Below are 8,005 nucleotides of genomic sequence, written 5' to 3' on the forward strand. Positions count from 1 at the left end.
TTTGAATTACATTTTTTCAATATTATCGGTTGCCAAGCTTTGGCATGTTTGTAACGGCTTATGGATTCGTTTTTAACTCGGATTTATACCAGCTGCGTATGTGCCACTGTGCTCGATGTGTACACGCATTTTTTGTCTCATGTTTATTTATACATTAATTTTGTTTTTATATCCTATACTAGTTGTGGCGTAAGGCAAATTAATTTTATATGGACGTATATAACCCTCACAAGAGTTTAGCATCGACTCACCTTCTATTACCATTTTCCGAATCGTTCCGAGTTTGCCTGTCCGTCTGTCGTCTTTATTTTTGTTTTTATACGCTATACTACTTGTGGTATAATTTTGTGCGGAAGTAAAGAGCTTAGGATCGATTCATCTTTTATTACCATTTTCTGAAACGATCTAAGCTTGTCTGTCCGTCTGTCTTCATAAATTTGCGTTTAACCTACAGGTTATAATTTTTGAGATATTTTGATGAAATTTGGTGTACTGGCATACTTTGTTCCAAGGATGAACGCTATTGAAAAAGGCTAAGATCGGTCGACGTTTTCAACCACTCGCCATATAACGCCAATCTATGGATAACTATCAACTGTCGATAGGATATTTTAAAGGTGGGCTTTGCCCTCCTCATTATGCGCTTTTAATTGTTTCTTCACCAAGAAATAGTGTAAAAAAAAAAAAAACCCTTGAGATATTCAATCTTAAGTTAAATATTTGAATTTTTCTTCAAACATTTTCGGCGAACATTGAAAGCTTTACTTTATCGTAATCGTATAACTGATGCAACCATAATTCGTATTGCTCTTGTAATGGATGTCAAAAGATTTAAAACAATTTATGAGATAAATTAACTTTTTTTTACATGTGTTATCGTTAACTTAATATTGAATTCAAAATTCGGGAGATCGTTACTTTGAATGAGTTTGTTTCCACAATAAGAAAACTATATATGTGTATATATATATATATATTTTTAAGTTTTTAACCAGTTGCCTTTATTTTTATTAGTATTAAATAATCATTTCCATTCAGGGTTAGAGCAATAAATATGTATGTGCATTAGAGTTTAGAGAGATTTTGTGTGTGTCTTCAATTTTCTTCGTATATCTATTTTTTTTTTTTTTCTTTTTTTTTTATTATTTATTTTATATATCTGAATTTATTCATGTTTCATGTTTGAAAAACAAAAACAAGGCAATTTGTTTCATAGAGGACTAAACAGCGTTATGTTTCAAAGCATTCAATTTCAAAGGTTTTTAATGAAATCAATTATTATTCAGTGGCAAAATTATTACAATAAACGAAATGACATAACGATAGCATTTACATGTACATTTTAAATGTTGAATCAAACAGAAAATGCTGCATAGCAAATAAAGTGCAGACTCTTTATACCTACTGCATAACGTTGCAGTCAGTTAACTTTGCCGCAAACTCACAAAGTTACATCTAAAATACTCCTTGAGCAATTCGTTTATGGGGACAACAACTGATCGTACCGTGAAAAAGTTTTCAATAATACAATAGTAAATGGAATTGTATAAATGCTATTCGTATGGATGCAATCAGTGAGATGGATAGCAATCAGTGAGTTACATATCGGCTTAGATATCCCACGTTTATGATATATGAATGGATTGTGCCAGCTTGCAATTGTGAAACTTGTCAATATCTATCTCAGCTTATAATCGATACCTGAACGAAGCTGAAACGAATCGAAAGGAATATTATATTACGGCCTGGAGAATATTTAAACATTATGCTTTTGTCGAATGAATGAACTAACACAAATATTAAATTGATTTTATTTGATGAGTGAACTAACTAAGCAAGTACAAGAACTTTAATTTTTATTATTTTTAATATTTTTCTTTTAATTAATTAAAATTCCATTACAGAATGTATGGACTAGCTTGGCGATAGATTGGATGAAAAAAATTGTAATTGAAATAGATTTCTTCGATAGACTTCGATAGTCGTTCGAGAGGTAGTGAAGATTATTTTTGTTGTTAACTGTTTGCTAAGTGGCCCAATTAGGTCAAGATACAACTATAATTGCTAATATCTGTATAATCAATACAGAGATGTGCCTTCAAAAAAAAAAAAAAAAAAATTATGACATATCAGATAAACATTGAAGAAGCTAAAAACAATTTAAGATAATTTAAAATGTGAGATACAAGATATAACGATCCTACGTTTACAAAAATTGGGAAGACAATTGAAATCGGCTCATGACGGTGGATGCTTCCATTGCATCGGAACTAGATGCTTGGTGAAAATAAATTCATTTTTCTATGTTTACAAAATAATAAAACAATATTTTCTTAAAACTTTTTGAAACTTTGTCTCATTGAATCCTTTGGGATGCTGTCATGCCGCATAGTGTCTACGTTCAATTCTTAGTTAGAAATGCAAATTTTAAGCATATTTCATAATAAAGTCGTTTAATATTTTCTTATTTAAAAAATCGTACTCAATCGACTTCTATATGCGTATAATGGGCAGGCGCTCGTATGACCGCAAGACCTTCCATTTTTGGAGTGCAAGTTAAACAAACAGATTGCAATGAAAATATAAATAAATGATAACAAGTGAAGAACAAATAAGACAAGACAATTTTAATGTTCTTCGCCCTCAAGGCGATTAAAGAATATGCATACGTTGTATGTAAAGCAAATGCGTACCAAACCCTTAATACCCTTACCGCCACACAAAAAACATTACTGGCCAAATTTGCCTTTTCTTCTGAAAAAAAAAAAGAAAAAAACAAGTACGAATGCGATAGTCGGGCAAGGCCGATTATTAGAAACCCTACACGACTAGACAATGCAGTCATTCAGCATTTATTTTATTAATAATACAATAAAAATCATATAAATATATCATTCTCATGAAAGCTCTCATATTGGCGGCTACTCAAAGGTCAACGGAATCTAAAATTACATTTAAACAAATTTAGTTATCATTTGTTAAAGATTTTATTATTTTCCGAATGCTTTCACCATTATTAAATCATCAAATTAGCCGCAGAAGGGATTGTTCTCACGAGAGCCACTGAAAAATAAATCTATGTGATCTCAAACCCTATGCTTGATTTACTAAGGAAAAATTTTCATTATAAAATATTAAAAATTAAACCGTTTTTGACATATGAAGTCTTATTTTTTATTAGAACCTTTATGAGTATTGAGATCGAAAAAGTAGACCTACCTGATCAGCTTAATTTTTATGTCAAATTATAATTATGAGTTAGGTTTCATCAACAAATATTAAAAATTAGCCCTTATTTTTACTATATAAAGATTCGTTTCTCGTAGGAACGTTTATAACGGCAACTGATTGAAGAAAGTTCCGCATCCGATCCAAAATTTTCACAAATCATTGATATGCCGAAATATGATTACGGAATGATTTTTGTCCCGGCATTCTATAAATTATATTATTGTTTCTTATAACGACTTATCAACAACGTAAGGCGTGATCGAAAAAATTGTCCGATGCGAAACATTTTCAATAGCGTTCGTTCTTGCGTCAAAGCACGACAGTGTACCAAATTTCATCAAAATTACGACCTGCACCTTGAAAACAAATATACGTGGATAGATATCAGACAGACAGACGGACAGACGGACTTAGATTGATCCAAAAAATCGATCTGAACCGATCGATATAATAGAATATGCATCTATCTTAAGCGCGTTACATACGTTCGATCAATTTTAAGATGCCCCGTACCACAAGCGCTTAAAGTACCTAGCAAGCAATATAAAAAACAAATTGAAAGAAAAATAAACTATGGCCTAAACTAAACAGTGACCTTATTCAGGTGCAACCAAGGACCTCCTGTTTACATTGAGCCTTTAACATTTGACGGCCAATCAAAAAAAGGAGAAGAAGAAATTCTTGACGATGAATTTTTAAAAAGAATAAATTTAACGAAGAAATTTCTTTGGCCGATGCATTGAAAGTGTCTACAAAGATTTTACAGATGGAAGACGAAAGACCATCAACTTCAACGGCGGGGAGAAAATACCAATCAAAAGGGACTTTAATAATAAGAATCTTTTTTTTTTTTTTTTTTTTTTTGAATCACAAGTCATAAGAGGGGCGATAATTTAAAACACATAACTGCTAATTATGAGACATGTCTTGATGATTCCTAACCGTAACGAGCTTAATTGAAACGAAACCGAAAAGAGAAAGTTAAAGTTGTTTGCGTAAGGAGTTGATTTCAAAGCATTAAACTGCTTACAAGAAATATGATATACGCATCGACTATCGGAAAAAAAAAACGTCGAACAATTCGCAGTTTTCTGCATCAGGGTAATGCATCCTCACAGATCGCCATACTTTGACGAAAACTCAGGATGCATTCATTTCGTTCGTTGACGTTCGAAATACGAAATCATCTTTTTTTTTAACACAGACTTAAACAAAACTAAATGGATGAAGCACAAGGTATCATCAACAAATGTATTGATTACGTTTACGTATGGGTGGACGACGGTGATGCACAGATGCATATAAAATGAAATGGTGCATAACACTGGTTCTATAATTTTATACGACTTTAACATCGCACACGCACAATGAAACGATATTAAAGAACCCTCGCTAAGGAATTTTATTGCAGTTACCCTATGATCCGAAACCGGTGTTAAATTAGTTTTACCAGAGGCAACTAAATGACAAGATGGTCCAACATTATGATCAAAACTCAAATTGGAAAATTATTACGGACTTTTTATCTTTCTGTTATGAATAACAGTAGTAACGATGTTAATTTGCAATAATTTGACTGCTTCCTCTTTCTATTCACTCACTATTTGTATGGCCAAAGATTCTGTTAATAGTTTCCTGATGTCACCAGCATCTAAAATACTGGGCTTTTAAGTGAATATGCGCTATGGTAAAAATATAAGCACGTATATACGAACATAGATAGATAGGTAGAAAATATGATTTGTTTTCCTTTCGTCATTTATTTGGAAGTGAAAAATTCAAAATTGTATACCCGCCAACCGCTTCACATAAATTTCAATGAAAATACGCTCTGAAGAAATGTAAAGAAATTCGGGAGTATTTGAAACTTTTGTTGAATATTCTAGAGCATATTCTCCAGTACAATATATTATGTACGATGTCGAAAGTTTCAGAAATATGTTCAACGTGTGCACGCAAAGAGAATTAATAAATATACGAGGTGTATTCAAAATAAAAGGTCACTTTTCGAATTTCGTAAGCTACGTACATTCGATGTTATGTTGGTACACATCTTCGCAACATGCAATGTTGCATTTTGCGTTTTTACTTTGTTTTTGACAGATAAAAAGGTCTGATGTGTTTCGGTGTGCTTGGTGATTTCGAAAAAAAAGGATCATAGTATTTGTGTTAAATTTTGTATGAAAAGTTAAATTCAATGCTCCAACTCGCTTAAAATGTTGACTAGAAAGAATTGTTTATAAATGATGTAAGCAGTTCACGGAAGGCCGCGAAGATGTTAATGATGATAACCGTCCTGGACGCCCCAGCTCGTCAACAATCGACGAAAACGTAAAGATAATTAATGTAGCGAATCGCAGAATCATTATTAGAAAAATTACTGAAGATGTCGGCATATCGATTGACTCTTGTCATGTGATTTTTCGGAAGTTTTGAATAAGATACCTGCGACAACGAATACGTCAACTCACACGTCATTGCTTATTCGTAATTTTTTGGCCAAAAAGACGATCGTTATCATGCCTCGGCCACCATATTCATCAGACTTGGTTCCATGCGACCTTGTCTTATTAACACAAAACTGGAAAGATTCATGAAAGGACAGAGATAAACTGAAGAGAGATAAAAGGACGATTATTATAAGTTATTCATGAATAAATAAATATTTTTCGAAAAAAAAGTTAACTTTTTCGAAACACCTCGTATATATAGTAAATAAATTAGGTAAAGGTAAATTATTCCTAGAACCTAGTAAAAAAATTTCTGCATTTATTACTTGATATAAAAATTTTTAATGCAATTTATTAAAGTATTAGACGAACATAAAATTTAGAAATTTTCAATATGAAATAAACGGTGAAAAGAAAACCAATCATATTAGCTATGTACTTATCTTCTGTTTAATTTTTTTCTTACATATACACTTATATGTACTATAGCGCATATTCACTAGTAAACACAGTATTATCTATGGTTCTGCTTTGCAAACGTTTGCTGGAATGTTATATCAAAAGCAAGAAAGTATTAACAGAAGCGTGAATGAAAGAGAAAGCAGTTAAATTACTGCAAATTAACAGCATTACCGCTGTTAATGATAATGGAAACGCGAAAAGTCCGTAATAATCGCGTAGTTGAATTTTGAATAAAATGTTGGGCCATCTTGTCATTTAGTTGCCTCCAGTTTTACACGAACGTAGCGAAAAGCTTTGCAATACAATTATTATGATTTCTTCGAAAGTAACATTTGCTGCACGCATGATTCTATTATATGATGAAATATGAAATAAATCTATACATCTTTATATCCTTTAAATAACATAATATCTATGCGATTAGGGATTTGAAATAATTCGATGCATATCAAAAAAAGAGGCGATGTTTAATTAAAAAAGAAAACAAAAAAAAAAACAATGAGTAAATAAAAAAATAAATCTTAGCAATTACTTGAGATAAATGGTTTGCGATTATACGAACGGCCGCTTATAGAATTTGTTCTTTTTGTTTGATTTATTTAATAACAGCTTAAAAAAAAAAACTTTTGTTTTTGTTTGTTCGATTTATGACAATTAAGTATTACTGAATATATAATAGAGACTTGTTCTTGTTTTTCTTGGTTTGAAAATTGTTTTTGTTTTTTTTATAAATTTTGTTTTTAAGTTTTTGTTTTTTTAATTAAATTTATTTTTAAAATATATATACTCGTTTGTATTGTATACTTAGAAGAGTGTATTGGAAATAGATTGAATTGAATGCAAATATATTTTGATTTCATTTATTTATTTGTTTTATTTATTAAGTGTAAAGTTCAGAATTCATTTTTTCCTGATATATATATATATATATATATATATATATATACGTATACATATATATATATGTATAACACATACATATTGATAAACACAAAAGTACATACACATACGTTAGCGCGTGTATTATTTATATGACACATTCACTTCACATACGCACACGAACACTATATATATATATACATATATATATATATATATTTGTGTATATACATTTATGCTTTGTCCGTATATGTATGTCAATACTTTGAAATTCCTTTACTTATATATTTTTTTCCATTTTTCTTTATAAATTTAAAAGTCTGATGTTTTTTACTTTTATAATTTATATAAATAATTATTTGTAGGTATTTTATGCGTATATAATACCTATGTTATTACATATCATGACATATAACTTAATTTTTTATTTTTTTCTAAATTACTTTTTAGATTTAACTTAACTAATATCATGACTTAATATTTTTTGTTGATTTTCAATTTTTTTTTTTCCTTTACCGTTTCTATATGATTTTGACTGTTATTTTCTTCTTATTTTGCTTTATTATATTATTTATATATATTTATTTTTTTGCTGTATAACAATAAAAATGCTAGAATTATTTTATTAAAAGTAGTTTAACAGAATAGTTATAAACAGAGGAGAATAGCTATAATGTATTTTTTTTTTTTTTTTTTTTTATTTTAATTTTTATTTTTAAAATTTTCTTCTTGATTTTTTTGCTTGTTCTTTACATGAAAATAAAAATTATAATTAAATAACTTAAAAGTTAAATATATATAATATATACACTATACAAGAGTTAAGAAATTGTTTATATTTTTGCGATTTTTATTTTATTTTAATTTGTTTTGTATCATTTATTATTAAGGAACACAACAAATTATTTATGTCTCTATGTATGCATGTATACATGTAAGTATATATACATATATATATATATATATATATATATATATATATA

This window comes from Glossina fuscipes, unplaced genomic scaffold (assembly GCF_014805625.2).
Source record: "Glossina fuscipes isolate IAEA_lab_2018 unplaced genomic scaffold, Yale_Gfus_2 0, whole genome shotgun sequence".
In the NCBI taxonomy this organism is placed as follows: Eukaryota; Metazoa; Arthropoda; class Insecta; order Diptera; family Glossinidae; genus Glossina; species Glossina fuscipes.